The sequence below is a fragment of the Durio zibethinus genome, chromosome 22, assembly GCF_047325235.1.
Source record: "Durio zibethinus cultivar Kanyao isolate XHJ-2024 chromosome 22, ASM4732523v1, whole genome shotgun sequence".
NCBI lineage: Eukaryota > Viridiplantae > Streptophyta > Magnoliopsida > Malvales > Malvaceae > Durio > Durio zibethinus.
This window is the reverse complement of record NC_143183.1, coordinates 12,690,116-12,702,921: the sequence shown is the minus strand read 5'-3', so window position 1 is coordinate 12,702,921 and position 12,806 is coordinate 12,690,116. Positions and strand designations below refer to the sequence as shown.

The 12,806-nt window shown below is 32.0% G+C and overlaps 1 non-coding gene across 1 annotated transcript; it reads right to left on the bottom strand.

The window, feature by feature from the left end:
* Positions 1-1,083: 1,083 nt before the first annotated feature.
* Positions 1,084-1,189, bottom strand: LOC149512617 (small nucleolar RNA R71). The gene has a single exon (XR_016332218.1). It is a non-coding gene; the product is annotated as a small nucleolar RNA R71 (small nucleolar RNA).
* Between the last annotated feature and the right edge of the window lie 11,617 nt (positions 1,190-12,806).

Genomic DNA, 12,806 nt, shown 5'->3' with positions numbered 1-12,806 from the left:
AGTTTAGATTTACTTTTCAATGATGTTAGAATTAATTCAATGGAATTTAACTATTTTTTCTTTAGATTTTCAAGTATGCTTTTTTTTTTAGATTTTCAAGTATGCTTTCTTTTCACTTAGTAAACATGTTTTCGGTTATGTATATTTCACTTCTTGGTTTTTACTTGCTTGTTGAGACTAGCTTAGTAATGCTTCCTCTAATCAAACATATTGAATTTAGATTGAGTGTGGATATAATAGGTACTTAACCTAAGTTTCGTAGCTAATCCTTGTGGGAACAATATCTTGACTTAGGTCATTATTATTACTTGAATGATTTGTGTGCTTGTAGAAATCTCCAATCAAGTTTTTGGTGCTGTTACTGAGGATTAGGTGCCAAGAGTTCATTAGGCTAATATCATGCTTTGACATGTTCGTGTATAGTTTAATTTACCCTGTAGTGTATATATGCTAGGCTAGTTACTAACTTGCCTTAAGTTTGTTTCGTTAGGGTGTACAAAAGCTAACTTTCTTTGTTGTTTCATTTCATTAGTTGTACATACTTAGATCTTTCCTTTAGAAGCCTTTGATTTGATCTAGTTGTCTTTGTGGTCAATGTATGCACTCAATTTAGAGTTGTGAATTGATCCCTCTAGATCTCAAGATAGAAAACACTATTTGGAAAATTAAAAAGAAGAGACAAACTGATCCTACCATAATGGCTGAACAAGCTGACACTAGAGCCTTTAGAGATTATGCTGTGCCTAATCATAATGATTTCAAACCTACCATTAAGAGGCCAGCAATTCAAGCCAATAACTATGAGATTAAACTTGCAATCATCTAGATGATTCAATTTTTAGTGCAATTTAGTGGTGTGCAAGTAAAGGCCCTAATGCTTACCAATAGGATTTCTTGGAGATATGTGATATATTTAAACATAATGATGTTATTGAGGATGTCACTAAGCTTAGGTTATTTCCTTTTTCCCTTAGAGATAGAGTCAATAGTTGGTTAGCCTTCATGCTACCGAATTCCATTACTTTTAAGGATGATTTAGTATAGAAGTTTATGGCTAAGTTCTTTCCTCTAGCTAAGATAGCCAAGTTGAGAAATGATATTACCACTTTTGCCAGCATGAATTAGAAACCTTGTACGAAGCATGGGAAAGATACAAGGAGCTCTTGAGAAGGTGTCCACACCATAAACTATTGAAATGGCTAGAAATTTAAATTTTCTATAATGGGTTGATACTTGCCAGTAGGACTATTCTACATGCTATCGTAAGTGGTGCCCTCATGAGTAAAACCTTTAATGTTGCTTATTATTTGATGAAAGACATGGCAACTAGTAACTGTTAATGGTCTATTGAGAGGCAACATCTTAGAAAAGTGTTAGGAGTAAATGAGTTAAGTGAGATTATAGTTTTATGTGCTAAAGTAGAGTCTCTAACCAAATCTGTTAAGAACTTAAACATGAAATGTACACCTTTTAAGCCTAGTCCAAGTTCACCGAAATCTACTCAGAATCCTTTCACTTGTTGCGAGTTTTGTGAGGGAGGTCATACATGTGATACATGTCCTAGTTAGATTAAGAGTGTCCATTACTTAGTTCAGAACCCTAGGTAACTGAATAACCCCTATGCTTCCACTTACAATCTCGGATGAAGAAATATTCCAGTATTCTCTTAGAATCAACATTAAAGTCAAAATCTTGTTTCTATTTAGTCTATTTATGCCACCTAGTAGTTTCATCATGTCAAACCACAAAATCCCCTTAGTTTTCACCATTCCTCATATCAGCAAGAGAACCCATTTTTTTACACCTATCAATATCAACTTTTGCCACCAATGGAAAAGAAATCTTTAGTTGAAAGTCTTTTAAGTTCCTTGATTAACGACTAAACTTTTTTCATGCAAACACAAAACGCCATGTTTCATAACCAGATTGCATCCATTAAGAGCCTAAAGACATAGATAGGACAAGTAACTACTTTTCTTAATACTTGATCCTAAGGCACTTTATCTAGTAACACTGAGGTTAAACTTATTAGAGAGGAGAAATAGCAATGTAAGGTGATCACTCTTATAAGTGGTAAGTAGTTAGTTAATGACCCTATCTAGGCTACACCTATGGATGTAGTAGAGGAGTCTGAGGATGAGAAAGAGGAAGTGGAAGTTCAAAAGAAAGAAAAAGGCAAGAAAATTGATGAGATGGTTATACCTACCCAAATTTTAGTACCTAGTTCCTTTAGACTTGTTCTTTTTAAAGTTGAGCCACTTAGGCCTTATATTCCTTTCCTTCAAAAATTCTAGAAGTAGAAAAAAGAGAAGCAATTTTTCTAAGGTTTTAAAGGTGTTTAAGAAGCTTCACATTAACATCTTTTTTGTAGATGCATTAGAACATATGCCAACCTATGCTATGTTCATGAAGGACATCATTTCTAGAAAAAAGAGATTAAAGGATTATGAGATGGTAGCACTCACCAATGAGTATAGTTCACTGATTCAGAGAGGACTACCAACAAAGCTCAAAGACCCTGGTAGTTTTACCATTCCCTTCACCATTACTAGTATGTCCTTTGATATGGTTTTGTGTGATTTAGGTGCCAATATTAATTTGATGCCCTAGTCAATTTTCAAAAAGCTACGCATAGGAAAAGTAAAACCCACCTCTGTTATTCTATAGTTGGCTAAACATTCACTAAAATATCTTAAAGGGATAGTAAAAAATGTACTGAAAAAGGTAGAAAAATTCATTTTCTTTTTTGATTTTGTTGTGCTAGATATGCAGGTCAACTGTGAAATCCCAATCATTTTAAGGAAACCTTTCTTAGCTATTGGTAGAGCTATCATAGATTTGCAGAAAGGGTAGTTAACTATGAGAGTATAGGATCAAGGGGTCAAATTTAATGTTTTTAAGGCTTTAAAGTATCTTGATGACTTTGATTAGTGTTTCAGGATAAACACACTTAGTAGTTTAGTTGATGATGTTTTTCATATAGAGCACCCAATTTCTCACCTCAAGGAACCCCTTAAGATTGATAATGTAGTAGACATGGCCTTAGATGATGATAATGAGGATGTAGTTATGGTCTCTGCATTTTGCTATACACCTACCAGCATTAAGCCCTTAGATGTTTCTAAGTCTATCCCTAAAGTGTTGAAACCATCCATTGTAGAGCGATCAGTTTTAGAGCTTAAACCATTACCTTCTCATAGTAGGTAAGTTTACCTAGGAGAAGATGATACTTTTAGCTTCCTTGACTGATAATCAAGAGGCCTAATTGTTATCTATGTTGAGAGATCATAACCCAAAGCTTCATCATCATTTGAATATAGCCATGAAAGTTGTTAAGAAGGAAATCATTAAATGGCTTGATGGTGAAATTACATATCAGATTTTAGATAGCTCATGGGTTAGTCCAATCTAGACTTGAGAATTTGAAACACGATATGGTGACACGATACGAAAACGATATGAATAAAAGACATGGAGATAACACGGCTTAAAATTTTAGAAAAACCATTAATAGCATTAATAAAACAAAAAAATAAATTTTATGTTTTCGTGTTTACACGAACTGTGAAATGTGATTTTCATGTAAAACATGACATGAATATAGTATTTTCATGACACAGTTGTAATAACGTATAGATCCATGGACCTACCGCTAGATGTGGATTAGAGGAGTCGCCACCAATCTTTTTTTGTTTAGGTGTGATTGCCCACCTGAAGCACATTCTGATCCATAAAACCAGATGTTAGGTTCAGAACTGCGGTTATGCGTGAGAAAGGTTATAGCACCCCCACAATGCTCATCCAAAGGATGATACCAGTTTGATTTTAAATTACCCAAGCCTTGATCATATTTATAGATATTTGTAATTTAGCGAATTATTTAATATTGAAAATTAGTCTTGAAATTATCCAATAATTTGTTAGCAATTTAAGATAATTTTATCATCTTAGGAGCATTCATAGGGATTGTGTCATCCCACTCTGAAAAGGCTCCGTAGTCAGATTTATTAATATATTTTTATTCAAAAAAATTAGTAAAGTCTCACAATAGTTTGGTAAGACTTACTTTGAAACAATCATCTAATAGTTTAGAGGACAAAAATTATTTTTTTATTTTTTATTTTTTTTGAAAAATGATTTATGAAATTTTTCAATATTTTGGTGGATTCCATTTTAAAAATTAAATCCTTGAAAATTTTTCAATAGTTTGATAGAATTCATGAATTTATTTTGTAAGGATTTTTATTTGAAAAAGATTTTTTTTTGTTAAAAGGATTTTTTTTTGTTTTTATAAATATTTTCTGGAAACTTAAAAAGATTTCTTTTTGTCTTTTTATTATTTTGAAGACTTATTTGAAAAGATTTTTTTTGTCTTTTTTGACTTATTTTAAAAAGTTTTTTTTATATAATTGTTTTTTTAAAAGCCTATTTGTTTTCAAAAATAAAATAATAGAAAAAATTTTTACAAAATTTCTCAAAAATAAAACCATAAAAAAACTAAAAATAAAATGAACTAAAAAATCAAATCAAAAAATAAAAATAAAATGGAAAAAGGAAAAAGGAAACCTTGTGATCGGGTCGGGTCGGATCAGAGCACAGGTTGGCGCGTAGGTCAGTGAGTCAAAGTGTGAATCTAGTTATGCCAAAACAACACCATTTCGGGTCGCTATAAAAGGCATTACCCAACATTTTTTCTCAAAACCCTCTATGCTCTCTCTTTCTACAACCCAAATCCTTTGACCTCTCTCTAAAATTCCCCAAGAACCCACCAGCAAATTCAATCGAAAACTGAAAATCCCATATGTTTTTGGAAAACTGGCAAAAATCCCATTGAGAAATTCAAACCCCACTGGAAATTCAACTGAAAAATTCATCCAAACCTAGATGTTTCAAGAAAAATTCCAAATTTTCTTAGATTTGCCCATATTTCTTCAAAAATTCTCCAAAAACTTAAATTAAATCCCAAAAACCCAAATCTAACCTAAAAATGTCAAATCAAACCTAGGATTCCCAAAATCAAAATCTCAAAAAAACCTTTTATTGCCCAAGTAATTTTTCAGAACCAAAAATTTTCCAATTCACTGCATACCCCCCAAATCCATTCTCTATCTATTGTTTTGTCACTATTCAATTTAAAAACCCCCTTAGGATAAAGTTTAGGAAACGGATAGAATCAAACCCAGACTTGAATCTTGGGATTGGATTCTACCCAAGCCTCAAATTAGGTCTAGGTTATTTGCTAATTTTCTGGATTGGGTCCGTAACCTCCGATTATGCAATAAAACCTTTAACTTTGTTAAATTCCCTTAATCGGATTTCAGTTTCTAGAACTCATGCCATAATAGAAACAAGAAAGGAAAGGAAAGAAATAAAATAAAATAAAATAATAATAATAATAATAATAATAATAATAACTATAATAACTATAATAATAATATAATATAGTATAGTATAATAATAATAATTATAATAGCTATAATAACTATAATATAATAATAGTATAATATAGTACCATAATAATAATATAATAATAGTGATATACTATACTATAATACTAGTAATAATAATAGAAAAAATAAAATTGACCCGATTAATCCCAGACACAAATGGGTGTCTACAACTATCCCTCTTTGCACATCTCCGTCAAATAGGGATGATGAAAAAAGACTTAGACACCCACTCTATTCCAAGAGTCAACTCAATAAACAGAAATGACCAGGACTAAGCCGTAAGTTAAAAAAAAATTATCTGGACAGAATCGAGATCGAATGACTGGAACGAAATCACGAGTTGAAAAGATAAAGCAACTAGAACCAAGTCGAGATCGAAGAGGGCTAACTGGATAGAACTGTGAATCAAGAAATGATTTGGATGAAACCAAAATCGAGTGACTAGGACAAAATCGCGAGTCAAAAAAATAAAGCAACCAGGATCGAGTCGAGGTCGAAAATAAATGACCGAGATGAAACCACAAGTCGTAAGAAATGATATGGACTGAGCTAAGATCGGGTGACCAAGACAAAACCACGAGTCAAAAATAAACAACCAGGACGAAACCATGAGTCATAAGAAATGATTGAGACTGAGCGAAGATCAAGTGATTGGGACAAAACCTTGAGTCAAAAATAAAGTGACCAGGATCTAGTCGAGGTCAAAAATAAATGATCGGGATGAAACAATGAGTCAAAAATGAAGTGACCAGGATTGAGTCAAGGTCGAAAATGAATAATAGGGATGAAACCAAAAGTCATAAGAAATGATCTGGACTGAGCCAAGATCAGGTGATCGAGACGAAACCACGAGTTAAAAATGACGTAACTAGGATCGAGTCAAGATCGAAAATAAATGATCGAGATGAAACTACGAGTCATAAGAAATGATTTAGATTGAGTCAAGATCAAGTAATCGAAACGAAATCGCAAGTCAAAAATGAAGTGACTAAGATTGAGTCGAGGTCGAAAATGAAGGATCGAGATGAAACCATAAGTCATAAGAAATGATCTGGACAGAGCCAAGATATGGTGATCGAGACAAAACCACGAGTCAAAAATAAAGTGGCTAAGACCAAGTTGAGGTCGAAAATAAATGATCGGGATAAAATCATGAGTCATAAGAAATTATCTGGACTGAGTCAAGATATGGTGATCGAGACAAAACCACAAGTCAAAAATGAAGCGACCATGATCGAGTCGAGGTCAACAATAAACGATCGGGACAAAACCACAAGTCATAAGAAATGATTTAGACTAAACAAGATCGAGTGATTGAGATGAAATCACAAGTCAAAAATGAAATGAGCAAGATCGAGTTGAGGTCAAATATGAATAACCAGGATGAAATCATAAGTCATAAGAAATGATCTAGATTGAGCCAAGATCGGGTGATCAGAACGAAATCACGAGTCAAAAATGAAATGATTAGGGTCGAGTCGAGGTCGCAATAAATAATTGAGATGAAACCACGAGTCATAAGAAATGATCTAGATTGAGCCAAGATCGGGTGATTGAGATGAAATCATAAGTCAAAAATGAAGCTACTAAGATCGAGTCGAGGTTGAAAATGAATAATATGGATGAAACCATGAGTTATAAGAAATGATCTAGTATGAGCCAAGATCAGGTGATAAGGATGAAATCATGAGTCAAAAATGAAATGATTAGTATCGAGTCGAAGTTAAAAATAAATAACCGAAATGAAATTATGAGTCATAAGAAATGATTTGGATTGAGCCAAGCTTAAGTGATTAAGACGAAATCATAAGTCAAAAATAAAAGCGACCAAGACTGAGTCAAGGTCGAAAATGAATGATTGGGATGAAATCATGTTATAAGAAATGATTTGGACTGAGTTGAGATCAAATGAATGATGATGATATTACAATTATGCATGTCTTATCTGGGATGCAAGTGTAATGTATATAGTGTTAATGTCATGACAATTCAATTGTGGTGACAAGGTTCTCAAAACTTCCCCAGTCCTTCTTAGCTTCTTAGTATCAATGGTCTTAGAGCAAATTTTGTTAGCTGATCCAAGTCATTCTTCTTATCTAGTCACAACTCACAAGTCGTGTCAACCAATTTATCATTGAATTTATCATCGGGTTGCCTTGTTTACCCAATTGTAAATAATTTTTTCATGTTTCTTTCATTTATCTCGTTTTGGATTTCTTTCAAAAGAATAGAACACTCTTTATGAAAAATCTCTTTCATCTATTTACCATCATTCAAATTAGTGGCAGACATGATACATTTCTTTGGTTCTTTCAAGGAATGTTCATTTAGTGAAGAGTAAGAAAAATAGGTATTTATTATTGAAAGAATAAAAGACAGGGTCACGAATAATTCAAAGGTGAACAAAGGCCAAATGTTATGATTTATTCAAATAAGACATTAACATCCAAAGTAATGATTGCTCTGATAATTTTAAACTCAAACTCAGGATCATCCTTCAAAACGCATTCCGTTAATATGTTCAATCATTGAACCAATCATTATCTCCATTCTTAGGATCTTCACATGAAGTTATGTTTTTCAAGTTTTCATCTTTACCTAAATTGCCCTTTCGAGTTTTCAGTTTAAGTATTCTTTTTTCTCCTTTGTTTTTTTTCTTTTTTCTTGTTTTCTTTTTTTTGCCTTTCTTTTTTTTTTTGCTTTTTATATTTTTTTTTTTTGCACACCTTTTTTTTCATTTCTCTTCCCTTTTGTATTCATCAATGACACTTTGTTCAAAGCTTCATACAATCCAATGGCAAACATGCCTTAATTCAATTCATTATTCTCCAAATCAAGTATTCACATTTGATTAAAATGAACTTTTAAAGGACATAATGTAGGCTAGGGTAAAAAGTGCCAAGGAAAGAGATAAAACTGGCCCAAATTGTATTTGAAGGGTAATCAAACCAAGGATCATTTCTTTATATGGAGCACTTTGACATTTTGTTCCATCAATTTTTTCTCTTTCTTTTTTTTAGCGAAGCACCTTGGCATTTTGCCTCATCAAAAAAATTTTTTTTTTCTTTTCTTTTTTTATGGATGTTGACATTCAGCCCCCATTAATTTTTTCTTCATTTTTTTTTTCATTTATCAAAGAACTTGAGCACAAAATGGCTTTGCTCTTAAGAATGAACAAATCTCTCAAACTTTGCCCCCAGTGTAGGATGATCCTTGGCTAGAGTTTTTCAAAAAAAAATTTTAACAAGCTCAAATGAGGTAGCAAAGGATAATTTTATATTTTAAAGGATAGATTCAATATGACCATTTCTCATTTCGAACATGAATACTCTTAATGAAAAACATTCATTAACTAAAAGTAAGCTAATGAGTGAACAATCACTAAGATCATGTGTCACATCACTTTCACCTTTCATTAAGCCAAACTTTCACCAGAGTCATCTCCCTTTTAGTAGTCCCAACGAACTAATAATCTCAAATTTATCAATCTAACTACCATGAATTGTATCAAATCCTGAATTATCATTTTGGTTGTCTAAACTTTCATTATTTGGAATCAAAGAAATAGGTATGAGAGAAGGTAAAAATAAATAATGGGTATTCACACAAAAGATAAATATAAAAAAAATGCATCAAACATGTCACTTTAAAATAATAAAAAATAAGATGAAGTCTAAGTACATAAAAAAATCCATATTCTCAATAAGTCCAAAATGATAAGTAGTTCTAATCAACCTCTCTAAAATTTATGCCCTTGGAAGATTGGGCAACGAGTCATTATTGATATTAGATGCCGTGTTTCCACTAGTATCAAAATTCATCAGCCCTTCTTTAATCAGATTTTGCACCATACATTTCAAAGGGATACAATTTTCAATAGAATGGCCTGCCACCCCAAAATGGTAGTCACAGTGAGCAGTGCACTCATACCATTTGGGATAGAGAGGTTTGAGTTATTTTATAGGAACGGAGGCAATCAAGTGGTTCTTATAAAGTTCTTGGTATAAATCTGTGTAACTCATAGGGATAGGGTCAAACGTAGGTTTTTCCCTATTACGTGGTTCGTATGCACCACTTGTTAGGGTAATTAGACGAATAGAAGACCTATGTGTGGATGGATAAGAAAGTCATCGAGTTGATTGGTACACTACAACAGAAACATGACTTGTGAAAAAAATGATATGTAGGATAGATTGGCTGAGGATAATTTTTGGATTACTGCCTGTCAAAACTCACAACTTAAGTCTCATTTTTCCTGGGCATCTTTTTAGTTGCAGATGACTCCACTTATTCGATTGCATTTTCAATGATCTCCCCTAGGTAGTGACATCTCACCATCTTTGGACATTTTTCTTGAAAGATTCAGATGCTTTCTTCTCCATTCCCTATAATGAAAGGCAGTTAGGAGCCATATCTATAATGTGACAGTATTGGTTGATGAAAAATTTATCAAATCTTTTCACGACTTAATGCAGGTTTTATTCAACTGAACATACCATCTTGTAGCAGATCCAATTAAGCTATCTTAGAAAACATACATGAGCAACTTCTCATTGTTGGCATGTGCTGTCATTTTACGATAGTACATTGTGATATGTGTAATGGGTCATTTGGTACTGTCATACTTATTAAATTTTGGTACTTTAAATTTTGAAGGAATCACAACATCTGGATCCAGACAAAAGTTGGCAGCATCCATGGATCCATAGAAATTAATGCCTTCTACTACTCGTAGTCTTTCTTCAATCATGCTCATGGCTTGATTGGTCTTAGAGACTTTCAGAGACACAGTCGTATGTAACTTTACTTCTTATTTGGTCTCATCCATTTTGAGAATTTGGATGGGCTCTTCTGTCTTTTTAATGAAGATATGATTGGTATAGTTTTGAACATTCCCTTGATTAGGTGTATAAAGCATTCTGTAACTCAGGAATGTGGTCTGCTGTGGCTAAAGACTTTGAGTAATTTGGGTCTGATGTGGACCAAAACCTGGTCGGTATAGTGATTCAGTAGCTCCAAGCAAACCATCTATTTCCACCTCTTTTTCTTTATTTATCTTTTCAAGAGCGTCCAAAATTTTGCTTAATTTTCCTTCAAGTATCTCTTGGACCTTTTCTATCCTTTCGAGATGACTTGCATTATCTTGTTTCATTTTCCTGACTCTAGCTCAAGTGTGGTACTAGTGTTGATCTATCCTTGAATATTGATTTCTCACAATTATGGTGTAAATTTAGAATAATATTTATGGACTTATTAGATTATGCAGTGATGCATGAATGGATGGATAGATAATAAAAAAATTAGTAAGCATAATATGTAATCTGCATGTATGTTTATAAATATGCACAAAACGAAAAGAAAATAAGAAAATTAGTTAGTCACCTCTATAAAAGAATAAACACCATAATAACATGACCCTAAATTTTAGGTTAACTCTAAAGGGTGGAAGGACATGGCTCTATCTATGGTTAGGCTCTTAAAGTTAACTATGTATGGCTTGAATTACTTTTAAAAAGTTTTCAGATTGTTCTTTACATTATAATCCATCATAAACTAGTAAGGTACCCTGATCTTCACCCATCATAGGCTAGAAGTGAAAAGTGTTCAATTTAAATGAGAGTGTTTCGCAGACCCATGCGAAGACATGACGAGGACATAGGTACTTCACTCCCTCCTAAAGGTAGAGCTTGGGTGGAGAGCTTTATGTTATGTATATGCAAATGAATGACAAATATATACGGTGAATAGCTAAAAAACTATAAACAATGAAAAGAAAGAAATAGGAAAAATAATCTCGAATTTATTAAGTAAGGCTTAGATAATAAGAAATCATTTACTGACCTGTCTCTTAATGTCCCTAGTGAAATCGCCAAACTGTCATAATGTATAGAGTCATTGACTTACTGCTAGACATAAATTAGATGAGTCACCACCAATCCTTTTTGTTTAGGTGTGATTGGCCACCTAAAACACATTCTAATCCACAAAACCGAATGTTAGGTTCAAAAGTACGATTCGCGTGAGAAAGATTATAACACCCTCACAACACCAATTTAAAGATAATACTAGTTTGATTTTAAATCATCCAAGTCTTGATTATATTTGTAATTTAACAAATTATTTAATATTAAAAATTAGTCTTAAAATTATCCCAATAGTTTGGTAGTAATTTAAGATAATTTTCTCACCTCAAGAGTATTCATAAGAACTAATGTCCCACTTTAAAAGGACTTCGTCGTCGGATTTATTAATATATTTTTATTAAAAAAATTATTAAAGTTTCTCAATAGTTTGGTAAGACTTACTTTGAAATAATTTTTTAATAATTTAGAGGACAAAAATTATTTTTTTATTTTGTATATTTTTTTTAAAACTGATTTCTAAAATTTTTTAATAGTTTGGTGGATTCCATTTTAAAAATTAAATCCTTGAAAATTCTTCAATAGTTTGATAAAATTCATGAATTTATTTTATAGGGATTTTTATTTGAAATTTTTTTTTTGTTTTTATAAATATTTTTTGGAAACTTAAAAGATTTTTTATCTTTTTATTATTTTGAAGACTTACTTGAAAAGATTTTTTTGTTTTTTTTTTACTTATTTGAAAAGTTTTTTTTTATATAATTTTTTTTTAAACCTATTTATTTTCAAAAATAAAATAACAGAAATAATTTTTACAAAATTTCTCAAAAATAAAACCATAAAAAACTAAAAATAAAATAATTTAAAAATTAAAATCAAAAATTAAAATTAAAATTAAAAAAGAAAACCTTGCGATCGAGTATGTGCGCAGGTAAGCAGGTCAGAGCGCGGATCTAGGTGTGCCAAAATGACACCATTTTGGATTGCTATAAAAGGCACTTCCCAACTTTTTTTTTTAGAATCCCCTATGCTCTTTCTCTCTATAACCCAAATCCTCTGACTTGTCTCTAAAATTCCCCAAGAATCCATTGGCAAATTCAACCAAAAACTAAAAATCCCACCAGTTTCTAGGAATGTTACTGAACAATGCAATCGAAAACTGGAAAACCCATCGATTTTTGAAAAACTAGCCAGAATCCCATTGGAAAATTCAAACCTCACTGAAAAATTTAACCGAAAAATTCCTTCTCCATCGAAAAATTCATCCAAACCCAGATTTTTTTAAAAAAATCTCAAATTTTCCCATATTTGCCTAGATTTCTTCAAAAATTCTCCAAAAACTTAAATCAAAGCCAAAAAACGCAAATTTAACCCAAAAACTTCAAATCAAACCTAGGATTCCCAAAATCAAAATCCCAAAAAAACCCTTTACTACCAAAGCAATTTTTCAGAACAAAAAATTTTCCAATTCACCGTGTACCCCCCAAATCCATTC